Source organism: Mirounga angustirostris, unplaced genomic scaffold (genome assembly GCF_029215605.1).
Source record: "Mirounga angustirostris isolate CCGP_5_RB_7025 unplaced genomic scaffold, mMirAng1.0.hap1 SCAF_9, whole genome shotgun sequence".
Lineage (NCBI taxonomy): Eukaryota > Metazoa > Chordata > Mammalia > Carnivora > Phocidae > Mirounga > Mirounga angustirostris.
In genome coordinates, this window is record NW_026991717.1 from 79,521,262 (window position 1) to 79,539,741 (window position 18,480).

An 18,480-nucleotide genomic window follows, 5' to 3' on the forward strand; every position below is an offset into this window, starting at 1 on the left:
AAATTGGTGCTCATTATTTCTCGAATGAGTAAATGAGTGAATGAGTTGATGGAGTGACAAATGAATCTATCTTTACTAGTTGGAGTTTGGGACTATTAAGCTAACAGAAGTAAGGAAAATTTTATGAACATCTTAGCTTGTTCTGATGTTCATAAGGTTTAATTATGAAGATTTGAAGAAATTTAATCTGTAGTTTATTTTTTTTTAAGATTTTTTATTTTTTATTTTTTTTGACAGAAAAAGAGACAGCGAGAGAGGGAACACAAGCAGGAGGAGTGGGAAAGGGAGAAGCAGGCTTCCCGCAGAGTAGGGAGCCCGATGCAGGGCTTGATCCCAGGACCCTGGGACTATGACCTGAACCGAAGGCAGACTCCCAACTGATGCCCCTTAATCTGTAGTTTAAATAAAGCATTTGGTAAGATGGGAAAAGACATGGAGAGAAAAAAAAAAGACAAGGCACAGAACCTTCAATTATTTCCTTAAAGCTGACATTATCTTAGGATCTTGAGAAATCATTCTTGGACCATCCCACCACCTATATTACCTGATGCCATCATTCTAAGTCCCATCCTCAGGCACAGAGTGATTATACTTCAGCCTATAGTACCAGCGTAAATTCCCAATTTCATTATTTGTTGTCAGTCTATTTCACAACTTTAGTGTTAATTAAATGCAGCTGTTTTTGTCCTTGTGCCTTTTGTTTCTAATAGCTTTAGCTTTTTTTTTTAACCAAAGCTCATTCTCTAAAAACAGTTTGGTATAAATATGCTTTCATTAATTTAGTGATTATCTGATGCAGATGGACTTAAGAGAGAAAAAGGATGCCTGAAGTTATATAAGGCACTAATGGCACTAAATGAACTGTAAAATAATTGAAGCTCAAAATGTTGTCTGAATTTATGAAATATTTCCCTTAAAGAAGTATATTATTGGGGCACCTGGGTGGCTCAGTCATTTAAGCATCTAACTCATGATTTTAGCTCAGGTCATGATCTCAGAGTCCTGAGATCTAGCCCCCAGTTGGTCTCCAGACTCAGCGTGGAATCTGCTTGAGATTCTCTCTCTTCTTCTGCCTCTGTCCCACCCTCCCCAACCCCCCCCCCCCCCACTGCTCACACACATGCTCTTTCTCTCTCTCAAAATAAATAAAATCTTTTTTTAAGTATGTTATTATAGGAGAAAATTAGAATATATACTTTATTAATCTATCATCTTCCAATATTTACTATCATTATAGTTAGACACATTTTAGAAATTGCATTACTGGTACACATGGCAGATTAAACCCAAGTTTATTCCAACTCTTTCTGAATGGCAGTGTCTTAGTCCATTTGGGCTGCTATAATAAAATACCACACTGGGTAGCTTCTAAACAACAGAATTTTATTTCTCACAATTCTAGAGGATGGAAATCTGAGATCAGGGTGCCAGCCTGGTCAGGTGAGGGGCCTCTTCCTCTTGCAGAGAACTCTTTGTTTCCTTGCATGGCTGAAGGGGCTAGGGAACCTCTGTGGGGTCTCTTTTATAAAAGCACTAATCCCTGGGGCACCTGGGTGGCTCAGTCATCAAGCGTCTGCCTTCGGCTCAGGTCATGGTCCCAGGGTCCTGGGATTGAGCCCCACATCGGGCTCCCTGCTCGGTGGGGAGCCTGCTTCTCCCTCTCCCACTCCCCCTGCTTGTGTTCCCTCTCTCGCTGTGTCTCTCTCTGTCAAATAAATAAATAGAATCTTTAAAAAAAAAAAAAAAGCACTAATCCCAAGGCCTGGGTGGCTCAGTCGGTTAAGCGTCTGACTCTTGATTTCAGCCCAGGTCATGATCTCAGGGTGGTGAGATTGAGCCCTGCGTCAGCTCCACTCGGTGTGGAGCCTGCTTAAGATTCTCTCTCCCTTGCTCTCTGCCCCTCTCCCCCCACCCCCATAAATAAACAAACAAACAAATAAATAAATAAATAAATGTTTTCTTCTTAAAAAAATAAAAGCACTGATTTCATTTTATGAAGGCTCTACCCTTATGACCTAACCATCTCCCAAAGGCCCCACCTCCAAATACCATCATATTGGGCACTATGATTTCAACATATAAATTTGGGGGGAACACAAACATTCAGACCACAGCAGACAGTAAAGGAAGATAGCACACAAAGGCAAAGAGAACAGAAGAACTGGACAAAAGTTTGGAAGCTGGAAAGGAAATAATGATGGTACTGAGTTAGCAGGCTAAAGGAAGTATAAACTTAAGCTTGGAGGAGAAAGATAAGCAGCAAGAGGTTTCTTACTCTCCCCTCAGGCAGAAAGGCTTGTGAATTAGAAGCACCTGGAACTTTGGAAGGCTATGGACTGAAGAATTTGTTGAAAGGTAAATAGCAGTGAGATTTCCAGATCTCCTCCCCAAGGAAAAAGGTGGGTTCCTCTTTCCCACCCTGGCAGAGATTACTCTCTGGGGAAGTTAAACCTAAAGAACTCTGGTCTTGGGTCATCAGATACTGCCAAGGGCAGAGGCGTCATAATTAAAACAGAGAAATTGACTAAAAGTTCATCTATGAAATGGTAATATCCAGAACTCTCTTCCCCATTTGACTTCTAGAATACTGGCAGCCAACTTTATAACGTCCAGGGCCAGAAACTGGAAGAAAGTGATCAGCCAAAAGAAATAATCTATAGAAACTGTCACTTGAGGACCCTTCAAAGAAAAGATCAATGCACCCCCTACCATTCTACACCATTCAGTGAACAACTTCAAAATTTAGAACATCCTGGGACACCTGGGTGGCTCAGTCAGTTAAGCGGCTGCCTTTCGGCTCAGGTCATGATCCCAGGGTCCTGGGATTGAGTCCCGCATCAGGCTCTCTGCTCAGTGGGGAGACTGCTTCTCTCTCTGCCTGCCGCGCCCCCTGCTTGTGCTCTCTCTCTCTCTCTCTGACAAATAAATTAATTAATTTAAAAAAATTTAGAACATCCTGTCAGCATTAGAGTACATCATTCTCAAATGTGGACAACCAAGTAGTATTTGTCAAAATTCTCTCTCCCTTTCAAGGTCCTCTCAAACGTCACTTTCTCCATAAGTTTTTCCCTGAGCCATCAATTAATGTGGCATTAAATATAACCTACCTTCTCATACAGTTATTCTACATGTTTTAATACCCGTTAGATAAATGCTCTCCTTGACAGCGATACATATCCAAATATCCAGTTACTTCCTAAACAAACATTTAGATACCCCTATTTTCCTCAGACTTAGCATGTCCAAAACTGAGCTCATCATCCTGCCTTCCAAACCTGGATTCCCTGTCTCACCAAACAGCATTTCAGCTACCCAGTTACCTCGGTCAGAAATCTAGCCTCTCCTCTACTCTGTCATATACAATCTTCCAAAAAATTCTGCTCATTCTACTTTTTATATATATCTCAAATCTCTATTTTTACTCCCTTACTGAAAACACGTCAGTGGCTTCCCATCTCCCTTAGAATAAAATCCAAACTCCTTAAAAAGACTGTTGATATCTTACACAGTGTGACTTCTGCCTTTCTTTCCAGCTTCAAATACCCTACACTCTCTAGAAACAGAAACTTTGCAAGACTTTTTCCTTCCACCTAGAGTGCTTTTCCTTCCACTCCTCCTCTGGCAAACTCCTACTCATCCCTTAGGTCTCAGAGAGGATTTCCCCCAACAAAATGCCCCTCTTATCATTTTGCATGGTAGCCCATACTTTCCCTTCATAGCATTTATATTTTGTAGATAATATATATACTATAGGAGAGATAATTCATTTAATATCTACCTCGTCTATGACCCTGTGAACTCCATGAAAGCAAGACAATAGATGTTTTGCTTTGCTATTATATCCCTAGCACAAAGCATAGTCTATGATGGGCACTCAAATATTTGTTGAATAAACAAGTGAATATTTATTGGTTGAATAAATAATGATTTTAATTTACTTAAAAGCCCAATGCTGGTGGGTGTAGGAATGGAAAAAATAATGAGATAGGAGGACCATTATCAAAATTGAATCTAACACATGGCAACAGAATGGATGTGAAAGACAAAATAAAAAAAGAATGAAAGATGGATCTTAGGTCTGCTGATGATTCAGACCTAAGTGACTGGGAAAAGGACAGGGCCACTAAAATAAGTAGGAAAGTTAGAAAGTGTGTGGAAAGGAGATGGTGAATTTGGGTTTAGACACGTTGAGTTGGAAGAGCTAATTCCATTTAGGTTGAAACTGCAAGAATGTAATTGGGAATATAGGTCTATAACCAGAAAAGAGGTTGAGATTAGAGTTAAAGCCATTTTGGAGTCATTTTAGTAGGGACAGATATTCCATCTACAGCTCTTTCAAACAGATATATACTCTCGGTGCATCCTGGACTTAGCTTTTGCAAATCATCTCACACTTGTAATACCTTGTTCAGTGCTGGTCTTTCCCTACTCAGTTGTGAGTTTCATGAGGACAGTGTTGTTCTATCCTTAGAAAGGGAACCATTAGAATCCCTACAGTGTAGGGATTCTGGGAACAGGTAGTCAGGAAAGGCAGCCTTCAGGCTGTTGAATGGAAAAACATCCCTTTTTCCAATGGCAGTAATGGCAGCTATGCTAGAGAAATTTCCATAACACAGTGGCCCAGCATTTTCCACCAATGCAATAAACAAATTATTTTAAATCACACAACTGGTTAGCCGCACAGTTGTAATTAAGATTTATGGTTCTCAATCCAATAGCCCCTCTCTCTGTGTAAAACTGCAACATATACTTCTACTAAATACCTACCTCAATCTACCATAATGTAAAATAGATTATCCCACTATCTCAGGTATGTTATGGATATAAACTTGCCAATTTTGAAAGTGTGTTAAAGCTTTGAGATACAATTTGACATTTCGAATCCTAGACAGACTTAAACTCAGAAAGTATCCACCCAAATAGAGATTTGCTAATATCTTTTCCCGCTATACTGATGCACAAGGATTTATATCTTGTCAAGATCATTAAAATGCTTCAGAAGTTCAAGTTGCAGACTATTTGATTGTTATGTAGATACAACTCAAGGAACTTTGTCAGAAGTTCTAAATACCAGGGACAAAAATCTTTATGACTAACACATCTGCTATTTACAGATAATATGGCAATACTATAAACTTATTTTATATAATTTAATCTGATGAAAACATATCAATAGTATCTCCCTTTACTAATGATTTTGCTCCTTGACTTCAATTAAATTCACTGAAACATATGCTTGAAGCATATATAAGCTTGTATATGCACACAACAATTGTTTCTTAAAATGATCTGAGAAGTACTGTGTTACATCCTTCCCCACCGATGGAAGATAAAGTAATATGGAGCCCACCTTTAACAAAAATCTGAGATTCCTACCATTAACATGAATACAGTGCTAAGCTACTTCTCATTCTGTTTTACTTTTTGTGAACTCTGCTATATCGTGAAACCTAAAAATCAATGTTGAAAAAACTAAATTATATGCCTACATTTATATAAATTATGTAATTATTCACATGGTGGATTATTACAGAATATTACCAATTCATTAGCTACAATAAACTTTTTTTCTGAAGAGTTATATAAAACACACATGGAATTACTTCATTTTTAGTTTTTCCCCCCACAGTATAAATCATTTTTCTCTGCCTAAGATATCACTATCTCTCCAGCAGGTTAATCCCAGGAGGTTTAGCAACTGCAATTACTACATTTAAATATTCCACATATCTGTCAAGACTTAAAAGAATTCCATGGTGTCAGTTTAAATATAAATATATATAATTCTAGTTAATCATCACTTAAGGCAGTTTTGAAAACCACATTACTTACTGCTGCAAATTTCAGTGTTATATTGTGTATGTTGCGTAGTTTGCTATATTCCAACTCTCTCTATTGATTTATTGGTTAAGAAAATGTCCATACTGATTCTGCCATGCATAAGTGTTCTCTTTATAGAGAAAATACATAGTTTCTCACTGAGGTAAACTTGTCAAGATCATTTCATCTAATCGTCGAAGAGAAAGGAACACCAGAAAAATCATTCTGTGCTTTACATAGAGCTCAAAGTGAGGTTGGAAATCTCATATAAATATAGTATTTCAAGAAAACGCTAGCAAAACATATTACAAGCTTTTCATTTGTTTCCTCTGCTTCTGAAGGAAACCTTTATATTTACCAGTGACCATACTAACGGTCAATGGCTTTCATTCTTCTTTTGCCTTTTAATGTAAGTGCAGATTTTGTGCATTTTGTAATTTCATCTTATAAACAGCTTCAATGACCCTGCAATGAAAATCAAGCATTTTGATGGTATGGTAACTACAGCTACATAATTTTACACTAGGATGGGTCATAGGGTTGCTATATTTACCTTTAAGTTAGGTCTGTTCTTGCGTCTGTATTTATTTATCCTACTTGAAGAGCGCTTACAGTGAAGATAAAAGTGTAATTATTTTTACAACAATGAGAGATTCAGGGTGCCAGAACCTAATATCCTAGTGCCCAGCAACCATAACTAGCACCAGTGAATAGCACTTCAAGGCTTTTAATCTCCATGACAACCTACCTTGCGTTATTCAATGAAATACCACTTTGCATGCATACAAACATAATCTTTATGCACACAGTCTACTTGTTAATAAATATCACCTGCACTGAACACCAAAAAAAAAAAAAAAAAAAACTTCCTTTTAAATAACTCTGAGTTCTCCCTGTAAAACTAATTAACTGAACTGAGAAAGAACCTAATTTATATCTTTACATCTAAAGCACACCTACATAATAAGCCAACCAAAAGATTTTCTGAAATAGGTGTTGAAACTGATCCCTTCTTCAATGTGAAATGCTATGGAGACATTACCCGCAAAACCCTCTTGGGTGTTGTCTCAGTAATACTTTCTTTTTTTTTTTTTTTTAATATTTTTATTTATTTATTTGACAGAGAGAGACACAGAGAGAGAGGGAACACAATCAGGGAGAGTGGGAGAGGGAGAAGCAGGCTTCCCGCAGAGCAGGAAGCCCGATGCGGGGCTCAATCCCAGGACCCTGGGATCATGACCTGAGCTGAAGGCAGACGCTTAACCGACTGAGCCACCCAGGCGCCCCCTCAGTAATACTTTCTTGTGGTGAGTAGGTAATTTCACTTTAGACCTAGTTGTTGCTGATGTTCTACCATGAGGAAACATACGCCACTACAGGTTTAGGATTTTCTGTTTATTCTCTTAGTTGTTAAGAATAATTCTCTCATTTTTAGGGTAAGACTGACAGGTTTGTTAATTGTTCTTGTTCCTGATATCTCCTTTGAGAGATAGTTTTTGTTTCTTTTGGTCCTTATTAGTTTTTTGCAATCAAGAATAGATCAGGAAGAATTGGAAGAGAAAACTTGAAACTTTCAGGGGGTGGTTTTCCCTGCCCCCTTTACATACAGGTGCCGAGGTAGAAGATAAAAATAATATCTAAAATGAATTTGAAAGTCTCTGTTGATTTGGTTTATCCATATTTCATTTTTGGAGAGGAACAGAATGGGTTTATTGCATAGAACCTTACTTTTTTTTTAACTTGTTGGTCTAAGGTGGCTTCTGTATAAATCCAAGGAACATCAGAAGAGAAAGATCTTAGGGACGACTGGGTTGACTCAGTGGGTTAAGCACCCGACTCTTGGTTTGGGCTTAGGTCATGATCTCAGGGTTGTGGGATCAAGCCCCACATTGGGCTCTGTGCTCGGGATGGAGTCTGCTTTAGATTCTCTCCCTCTCCCCCTCTGCCTGCGCGCTCTCCCTCTCTCTCTTGAGTAAAATAAATAAATCAAATCTTAAAAAAAAAAAAAAAAAGAAATATCTTGGAAATCAGAGAACTTGATACAATACGCAGACCACTGAAAATTGTCCAAGATAAATCACAATTTATTTTTTAGATGATGCTTTGTTTTCTTATGAAAATTACTTCTCCTTTCATGTCTCTGGCTCCTTTTTCAAATGGTTTCTTTACTCTTTTACCTACTTACTTAGCAAATCAAGGTATTGTTAATTATTGTATAGACCACACAAAACTCTTAGTATATTTGGCAAAAATATTTTGAATATAATAACCCCTAAGAAAACAACTAAAAAGGCCACCCTAGTCCCAGCTTCCTTAAATTAAATAATGTGGAAGCAAAACCTAACCTTGGATGCCTGGGTGGCTCAGTCGGTTAAGCGTCTGCCTTTGGCTCAGGTCGTGATCCCAAGGTCCTAGGATTGAGCTCCGCATCAGGCTCCTTGCTCAGCATGGAGTCTGCTTCTCCCTCTCCTTCTGCTGCTCCCCCTGGCTCTGCTTGCTCTCTCTCTCTCTGACAAATAAATAAATAAAATCTTCAAAAAAAAAAAAAACCCAGAAAACTTAGCCATTGACTTCACCTGTCTAGATAATTTCAAGTAGGTTGTGCTCATAACATCCACAAGCCCCTCATTTTGCCTTTGCCAGCACTGGGTGGCAGGCATGTCTATTTTGCTGTCTTCTCTGTCACAATAGCAGTATTTTCAGGATCCTGAGGTTCACTCTACTCATTATGTCAAACAGCCAGGACAGAATCAGAAAAGCAATTATGTGGATAATCTAGCAAACATTTTATTAAAATAAATCAATTTATTTTTTTAATTTCATAAAACAACCAATTTCAGTAACATTTTTTATTGTACAATATAACTGAATTGTTTTTCCTGAATTGACTGGTTATTTTGGCATATAAAAAGACTTTCCAGTGTAGTAATTATTATATGACCAGGCAACCTGTTTTTTCAGGGCTCTGAGAGCTGAAATACTTTATCAAATATCATGAATCTAGGGCTTTGGGGATTTGCGTAGGTCTCTAACAATGATGGCTTTTTTTTTTTTACATGACAGCCCCTGCAATTAGTCTTTGAACTCCTTAAGAACGAGCACTGTGTGTCTCCCCAATGTTCTCTAATTTCTAAAACAGTGGCCACCACATAAAAAATAACTCACAAATGTCTGTTTAATCTAACCAAATTAAATTCCAAGTAAAATCATTTTTAAGCACAACATTCTAATCATTAGGTTCTAACACATTTCTTGCTTGGTATTGGGTTAGAAGTCTTCTGCATTTAGAAGATTTAAAATTGGTCCACTTAAGCAATTTCCAATCGCTTTGATTAGTGCATTAAAGCTGAGTATCAACATTTCTATTTTTGTGTCTTTAAATATTGCTATGAATAGTAATAATGCATCCTCAGCAGTAGTCTTTTTCCCTGACACTTCCATGGTGAGAAAAGCACTATACTAAGACCCAGTAACTCTGACTGAGAAGAAAATAGCATTTCTCCCACTATTTTTAAGTGAATATAATTCTTATAAAAATGTGTCCACCAAAATAATTTTTATAAGCACAAAGTCCAAAAGAAACATGAAAAAACCATGTAATTTCCCTTGTCTTCAGGGGGAAAAAAACCCAAAGCCCCCAAAACAGCATTCTATGGTCTGAAAAGTCACCAAAGAAGAGATTTAGATGATTAATTTTGTCATGGGTTTTAGCAGTTCACAAGATTTACATGTAATCCAAACTGCACATACACCTAAATGTGAACTTACCTTTTCTGATTTAACCTTCAATTAAACTAATAGTTTTTTTTTAATATGAGGAATAAGATAATTCTCAGGCCTTCTGTGGCTTTGTTTACAGTGAACCAAAGAATTGAGAGCTGCAATTACTTTTCTCATCCCAGAATTCACTAGCCAACCAGCCAGTAGTTTAATGTTTTCATTTCTAGTGAGTCCTTCACCAAGATTGTTTGTGGTTGGGTTTTATCAAAGTGCATGATGTATAAGGGCAGCCCTGCCCCAACTCTTGTGTGTCTGTGGACTTTCTAGCTGTTGTTTATAGAGCCAACTGATCACTCTTGCAGTTCATATAGAGATACTGGTTGCCTATGGTGCACTGGTGAGCAGACTTTCTAAAACTAGAGCCCCGATGTTTCATGTTGGCAATTTTCATGGTATAAATGTTCCCACCATGGCTGATTTCAAGCTACCAACATGAGATCACTGAGCAGGAAGTTGGGAAGAAATGTACAAAGCCTGCTCCCCTGATCCAATAAGAGTCAGTTCCAGCAGTCCACAAGTGGTTACTTACTCTGTTTTAGGGATTTTTTTTCTATTATAAAGGTAATTGGCATACAAAATTAAAAATGATTAATACTAAAAGGAAGAGAAGAAAATAGCCTACAATTCTAAAAGCCAGAGATCGTCATTGTTAATATGATATATGATACTAGTGCCTACTACAAGTAACCCTTACGAAATATCTGGATTTATTTCAGTATACCTTTCTGGAAACCATAGAAGTTTCAACATATGTTCAAACTGGAGTCACTCCTAATGGGAATATCAGAAAAAGAAGGACTTGAAACTCAAAAGGAAGGGTAAAGAAACTAGCTAAGAATTAGTAAAGGATCTAGCAATGAATTCTTAGATAGCTAGAGCTGGAAGAAAATAAACTCCGAAATTAGAATTGTATTCCTGAATCTATTAACTCAAGGGAACTGAAGATGAAGGAGTGGAAGACATGTGCTTTGGCAAGATACTATTAAGTGAAACATCAGATAACCTCGTATATCGAGGAGCAGGCTTGAAAAATATGAGCCCAGCTAGGCTAAGTTAATTAAATAATGATAATTCAAAGATTTTTCCATCTCAAACATCCAAATGACTACAGATTTCTGACACCAAAAACATGACCCTAGTCATGGGAGTTGACAGTTCTGAGTCATAATACCACAAAGAAAAATACAATGCTCTTATTATGAATATTATCTGCAACATAACAACAAATTTGCAAGTATTTTGTAAAAGAATGTAGAAGGAAGGCTATCTTGAAGAGCAAAGATGGTAATAAAAACGTTATTACAAATTCAAGATTTACAAAATGACATCGATACTCTCCTTATTTATGGTACCGGTTTTCTAGTTTTTGTTTTGTTTTGTTTTGTTTTAGTGAACTTTGAAAAAAACATTTACAGAGGATTCTGTAGAGTCACCCATGATTGGGTTTCACTACCCATAGCTCTGAACTATGGAGATTTTTTAAAATTTAATTTTTATACTTGAACATTGCTTTTACATATTTGACTTAAAATATATTATTTCTTTGCACTGATATGCTTTTATTAGGGAAATGATTAATTGTATAGTGTCTTTCTAGATTTACACAGCCTGGTCTTAGCCCATTTTTGTAAGTAAGCATTTTTATTTAAGTATAACATGCATAAAGAAGAGTATACAAATCATAAATGTCCAGGTCCATGAATTATCACAAAGTAAACATATCCATATATACAGCACCCAGATCAATAAATAAGAATTTCATTCAGTCAATAAATGATCTTGGGAAAACTGAACAGCTACATGCAAAAGAATTAAACTTTCTTACACCATGCAGAAAAATAAACTAAAAATGCCAGTACCATACTGTCTTGATGATTACAACTTTATAATACAGCTTGAAGTCTGGAATTGTGATGCCTCCAGCTTTGGTTTTCATTTCCAAACATTACTTTGGCTGAATAGGGTCTTTTCCAGTTCCATACAAATTTTTGAACTGTTTATTCCAGCTCTGTGAAAAATGCTGATGGTATTTTGCTGGATTGCATTGAATGTGTAGATTGCTTTGGGTAGCATAGACACTTTCACAATATTTGTTCTTCCAATCCATGAGCATGGAATCTTTTTCCATTTCTTGTGTCTTCCTCAATTTCTTTCATAAGTGTTCTGTAGTTTTTGGAGTACAGATCTTTTACCTCGTTGGGTAGGTTTATTCCTAGGTAGCTTATGGGTTTTGGTGTACTTGTAAGTGGGATCGATTCCTTGATTTCTCTTTCTGCTGCTTCATAATTGGTGTATAGAAATGCAACAGACTTCTGTGCATTGATTTTATATCCTGCAACTTTCCTAAATTCCTGTATCATAGATCAATGGAACAGAATAGAGAACCCATAAATGGACCCTCAACTATATGGTCAACTAATCTTTGAGAAAGCAGAAAAGAATATCTAATGGAAAAAAGACAGTCTCTTCAACAAATGGTGCTGGGAAAACTGGACAGCCACATGCAAAAGAATGAAACTGGACCTCTTTCTTACACCATACACAAAAATATATTCAAAATGGATGAAAGGCCTATATGTGAGACAGGAATCCATCAAAATCCTAGAAAAGAATACAGGCAGCAAGCTCTTTGACCTCAACTGCAGCAACTTCTTACTAGACACATCTCCAGAGGCAAGGGAAACAAACACAAAAATGAACTATTGGGACTTCATCGAGATAAAAACTTCTGCATAGCAAAGGAAAGAATCTATAAAACTAAAAGGCAACCTGCAGAATGGGAGAAGATATTTGCAAATGACATATCAAATAAAGAGCTAGTATCCAAAACCTACAAAGAATTTATCAAACTCAACACCGAAAGAACAAAAAAATCCAGTCAAGAAATGGGCAGAAGACATGAACAGACATCTCTCCAAAGAAGACATACAAATGGCTAACAGACACATGAAAAAGTGCTCAACAACACTTAACATCAGGGAAATACAAATCAAAACCACAATGAGATACCACTTCACACCAGTCAGAATGGCTAAAATTAACAACTCAGGAAACAACAGATGTTGGTGAGGATGCAGAGAAAGGAGAACCTTCTTACACTGTTGGTGGGAATGCAAACTGGTGCAGCCACTGTGGAAAACAGTACGGAGGTTCCTCAAAAAGTTAAAAATAGAACTACCTTTGACCCAGCAATTGCACTACTAGGTATTTAACCAAAAGAAACAAAATAGTGATTCGAAGGGCCACATGCACCCCAGTGTTTATAGCAGCAATGTCCACAATACCAAACTATGGAAAGAGCCCAGATGTCCATCAACTGATGAATGGATAAAAGATATGTGGTCTATATACACAGTAAAATATTACTCAGCCATCAAAAAGAATGAAATCTTGCCATTTGCAATGACGTGGATAGAACTAGAGTGTATTATGCTAAGCAAAATAAGTCAGTCAGAGAAAGACAAGTATCATATGATTTCACTCATATATGGAATTTAAGAAACAAAACAGATGAACATAGAAGAAGGGTAGGAAAATAAAATAAAAACAGAGAAGGAGGGGCGCCTGAGCCACTCAGTTGGTTAAGTGTCTGCCTTCAGCTCGGGTCATGATCCCATGGTCCTGGGATTGAGCCCCGCAGTAGGCTCCCTGCTCAGTGGGGAGCCTGCTTCTCCCTCTCCTTCTGCAGTTCCCCCTGCTTGTGCATGTTCTCCTTCTCTCTCTCAAATAAATAAAATCTTAAAAAAAAAAAAAACAGAGAGGGATGTAAACCATAAGAGACTCTTAACTGTAGGGAACAAACTGAGGGGTGTTGGAGGGGAGATGGGTGGGGGGATGGGGTAATTGGGTGATGGGTTTAAGGAGGGCACTTGATGTAATGAGCACTGGGTGTTATATGCAACTGATGAATTACTAAATTCTACCCCTGAAATTAATAATACACAATATGTCAACTAATCTGAATTTAAATAAAATAAAAATGGATTGAAAAACTAAGTGTAAGACCCAAAACCTACATGTAAGACCTAAAACTTCTAAAAATACACAAATAATTGGGACTACATCAAACTAAAAGTTTGCACAGCAAAGGAAACCATCAACAAAATGAAAAGGCAACCTACTGAATGGGAGAAGATAGTTACAAATGATATATCCAATAAAGGGTTAACATCCAAAATAGGTATAATTCCAATTGTTCATTTTTTGCTTTTGTTTCCCTTGCCTGGGGAGATATATCCAGAAACATATTGCTAAGGCTGATGTCCAAGAGTTTACTGCCTGTGTTTTCTTTTAGGAGTTTTATGGTTTCAGGTCTACATTTAGGTCTTTAATCCATTTTTAGTTTATTTTTGTGTTTGGTGTAAGAAAGTGGTCCAGTCTTATTCCTTTGCATATAGCTGTCCAGTCTCATTCTTTTGCATGTAACTGTCCAGTTTTCCCAATGGAATTTATTGAACAGGCTATCTTTTCCCCATTATATATTATTTCCTTCTTTTTTTATGGATTAATTGACCATATGAGCATGGAATTATTTATGGGTTCTCTATTTTGTTCCATTGATCTATGTTTCTATTTTTGTACCAGAATCATACTATTTGGATTACTGTAGCTTTGTAGTGTAGTTTGAAACCTGAGATTGTGATACCTCCAGTTTTGTTCTTCTTCCTCAAGTTTGCTTTGGCTTTATGGACCTGGCTTTTACTAACTGCTTTTTCTCCTGACTCTGGATCACATTTTCCTATATCTTTGTATATCTGGTGGGTTTTTCCCCATCATATACTGAAAGCTATATTTTGGGGTGCCTGGGTGGCTCAGTCAGTTAAGCATCTGCCTTCTGCTTAGGTCATGATCCCAGGGTCCTGGGATCGAGCCCCACCTTGTGCTCCCTGCTTCTCGGGGAGCCTGCTTCTCCCTCTGCCTGCTGCTCCCCCTGCTTATGCTCTCTCTCTCTGTTCAAATAAATAAATAAAATCTTTATTAAAAAAAGAAAACTATATTTTAAAGACTCTGGCTTCAGTTACATTTCTTTGAAGAGTATTGATTTTTATTCCAGCAGGTAATTAACTTGGCTCTGCTTAGAATCCCAAAATGTATCTCCCTATAGTGGGCAGCAGCTAGAATCTCTGCCCAAGTCCTTCCTCTTCCAGCTGCTGCTTTTTCACCAGGCATACTGGAGTATCTCTGGGGCAGTTTAGTGGTCAATCAAGGGTTTGAGAGGAATTTATATACAGATCCTGAGGTTCACTCCTCTTGCAGCCTCCTTTCTTCCAGGATTTTCCCCCCTAGTTTTTCTACCTTCTCTGCCAGCCTAGAACTCTGTCTTCTTTATCTCAAGCCATAAAGTTGCAACTCTCTGTTACCAACAGCCTGGTACGGATTGGGCTGTACCCTCAGGCAAAAAGTACAGATTCCCAAATCTCACTAGCTGCAGTTCTGTCTTTCTTAAATATGGCATGGGGGAGTGTGTTGAATATATCTTGTTCATATATATATATTATAATTGTTATCTGCAAGATTATTCTGGCTAAGTGCTCTGCTATTTCTAAAAGCTTAAATCTAATATATATTTTCATATTCTGGTTTTTTCCAATTATTATTATATTATCTGGCTTTTTACATGGATATTTACCATGTGATGTGTTTTGTGTGCTCTGATAGATATATTCATTACATCTGTTGGTTATCTGGATTCAGAGCCTTTAATTTGACCTTCACATAAGAAATGTGAAGCCTTTCAGGAGTGCCTGGGTGGCTTAGTCAGTTAAGCGTCTGCCTTCAGCCTGGGTCATGACCCCAGGGTCCTGGGATCGAGTCCCGCATCAGGCTCCCTGCTCTGCGGGGAACCTGCTTCTCCCTCTTCCTCTGCATGTCTCTCTCATGAATAAATAAATAAAAAAATCTTAAAAAAAAAATGTGAAGCCTTTCAAGTCCTAACATTAGTCTGTGTAAATCAGCTCAGTCTATTAAACCTGGTAAAGCATTATTAGAAGGTAAAAAATCATCTTATATTATGAATGCAAATTGAATCTCTTCATGAATTCAACTTACAACATAATTTAATTTAAATAATAGTATATTTATAGTCACAATCAATAATAAAAACATTTTCTTGTTTTTCTCATTAAAAATTTTTTTCATTCCTCTGACTTTAAAACAATGATTTTTGTTCTTCTACATAAATTTATAGAGAAGTGCTATTTTTCTGTTTTATGTTTACAGTCCTCAGCAAATTTTGGTATAAAAACATTCAGTAGTGTTTTACTGTCTTTGAAGCAAAAAGTTTACTTTTCCACATATCACATTCAAGTTTATGCAAGAGAAATTCAGCTAAAGCTTCTTCATTCATTTATTCAGCAAATGTTTCATACGTGTTCATTATATATAATGCACTGTGTTAGACACAGCGGATACTAGAATAAATAAGAAACCCTCCAGATCCTTCAAAGGCTCATAATCTATTAGGAAAGTGAGAGAAGTAATTAAAAATGACAACAAATTAAAATTAGTGATAAGTATTTTTAAAATGATAAATTCACAAGGAGAATCTAATTCTGCATGGAGAGATCTAGAAAGTCTAGTTAAGGATCAACAGTGTGCATATGCTTGAAAAATAACTGAGTTTACCAAAAGCAAGAACTTGAGGAAAAACATTGCAACTCCAGGGCACTGCAAGTACTTTTTCATAATAGAATACAGTAAGCAAGTGGAAAAATCATAGAAGATGAGACTAGAGAAGTAGGCATGGGCCAAAAAAAATAATGGCCTTGAATTATACTTGGTATACAAGTATATGAATTTTCATCTATGGATTATGGGAAGTTGTACAAGATATTAAGCAGGAGTGATTACCAGATTTGAGTTTTTTTTTTTTTTCTAATGGTAACATTTTTTTTTAATTTATTTTTTTTTATTCTTACGTTAATCCCCATACATTACATCATTAGTTTTAGATGAAGTGTTCCATGATTCATTGTTTGTGCATAACACCCAGTGCTCCATGCAGAATGTGCCCTCCTCAATACCCACCACCAGGCTAACCCATCCTCCCACCCCCCTCCCCTCCAGAACCCTGTTTGTTTTTCAGAGTCCATCGTCTCTCATGGTTCGTCTACCCCTCCGATTTCCCCCGCTTCATTCTTCCCCTCCCGCTACCTTCTTCTTCTTCTTTTTTTTTTCTTAACATATATTGCATTATTTGTTTCAGAGGTACAGATCTGAGATTCAACAGTCTTGCACAATTCACAGCGCTTACCAGAGCACATACCCTCCCCAGTGTCTATCACCCAGTCACCCCATCCCTCCCACCCCACCCCCCACTCCAGCAACCCTCATATCACCTTGGCTGCAGTGGAGAATGGATTGTATCAGAGGTTGCCAAATGTCTATAAAGGGCCAGATAGTAAATATTTGGGGCCTATGGGCCAGTCTCTGTCACAACTACTCTACTCTGCTGCTGTGGCATGAAAACAACCATGGACAATAGGTAAATGAATAGACATGACTGTGTTCCAATAAAAACTTTATTTTCAAGAAAAGAAAAAACAGGCAACAGGCTGGATTTGGCCCGTGAGCTATATAGTTTGCCAACCCCTGGATTAGATGATTTATCCCACATCAACAAGATCAGTTAGGAAGTGACTGCAATAATCCACATGAGGGATAATGAGAGCTTGAATTAGAGCAGTGGACATGAAATTACAGAGGAGACAATTCCAGAAACATTAAGAAGGTAGAAATGGCAGGACTTGGTGACCAATTGGATATTGTGGCTGAGGGGGCAGAAACTTGGGAGAACTCCAAAATTTATAGTTTAAATGACTGGAGAGATCATGCTTCCATCAATAGAGGATCAGGAGGTCAGCGATGCAAAGATTTCACCAGGTCATGAATTATAGTTTTTTTCTAGTTGTTTAAATACATTAACTATTTTTAATCACAAAGTATGTAATAAACATTTTTAATATAAAATTGTATTTTTCCATTTAATCTGTAGAGTTGTTAGGAGAAATTAAATCTGCTCATTTAAGCTGCACATGAACAAACTCACTGGTCCTGTATTACTTAGGTTCTCTTGATAAACAATACTTTAGACTCTCTTGGTCTAGCTTTTCCTTAGGACTGCTTGAAATAAACAGTACTTCCAGCAGTTTCAAATCTATATAGGGCACCTGGGTGGCTCAGTTGGTTAAGCGACTGCCTTCGGCTCAGGTCATGATCCTGGAGTCCCGGGATCGAGTCCCGCATCGGGCTCCCTGCTCAGCAGGGGGTCTGCTTCTCCCTCTGCCCTCTTCGCTCTCTGTCTCTCATTCTCTCTCTCTCAAATAAATAAATAAAATCTTTAAAAAAAAAAAAAAATCTATATAAACACAGTTTGAGAACACTTTCTCCCACATCTTGGAGACCCTGTTTAAACAAAATGCTGAGTTGAGAGACCATAAATCTCACCCAAATGTGGTAATTCCTAAGTTCTTATGTAATACAATTGATCTCTAGCACTTTCATATGAATGAGCATTAGATCATGTGAGGTGGTAGTGTGTATGGTATGAAACACAGAAGATGAAACTAAGAAAGAAGTAAAGCCACAGAAAATTGATCATCACACTATGTATCCCACTCAGAGATTATAATTTATGGAAGTCAGCTGTCAGTAACTATTTATAAAGCCAGTTAGTATTTTATCCATCCTCTCTTCTTGTCTTGCCTTTTTCTTTTTTTTTTCTGTTCTCACTAATTCCTTTCTTTTCTTATGTCTCTTCTGCCTTAACTTTCTTTCTTCTCCTGTTCAAATTGCACTACCCCTCTTTTCATTTTCCCTTATCTTCTTATTTCTAGTCTTCTTTTGAGCTCCACTTCTTCACCCAATCAAACACATCTTTTT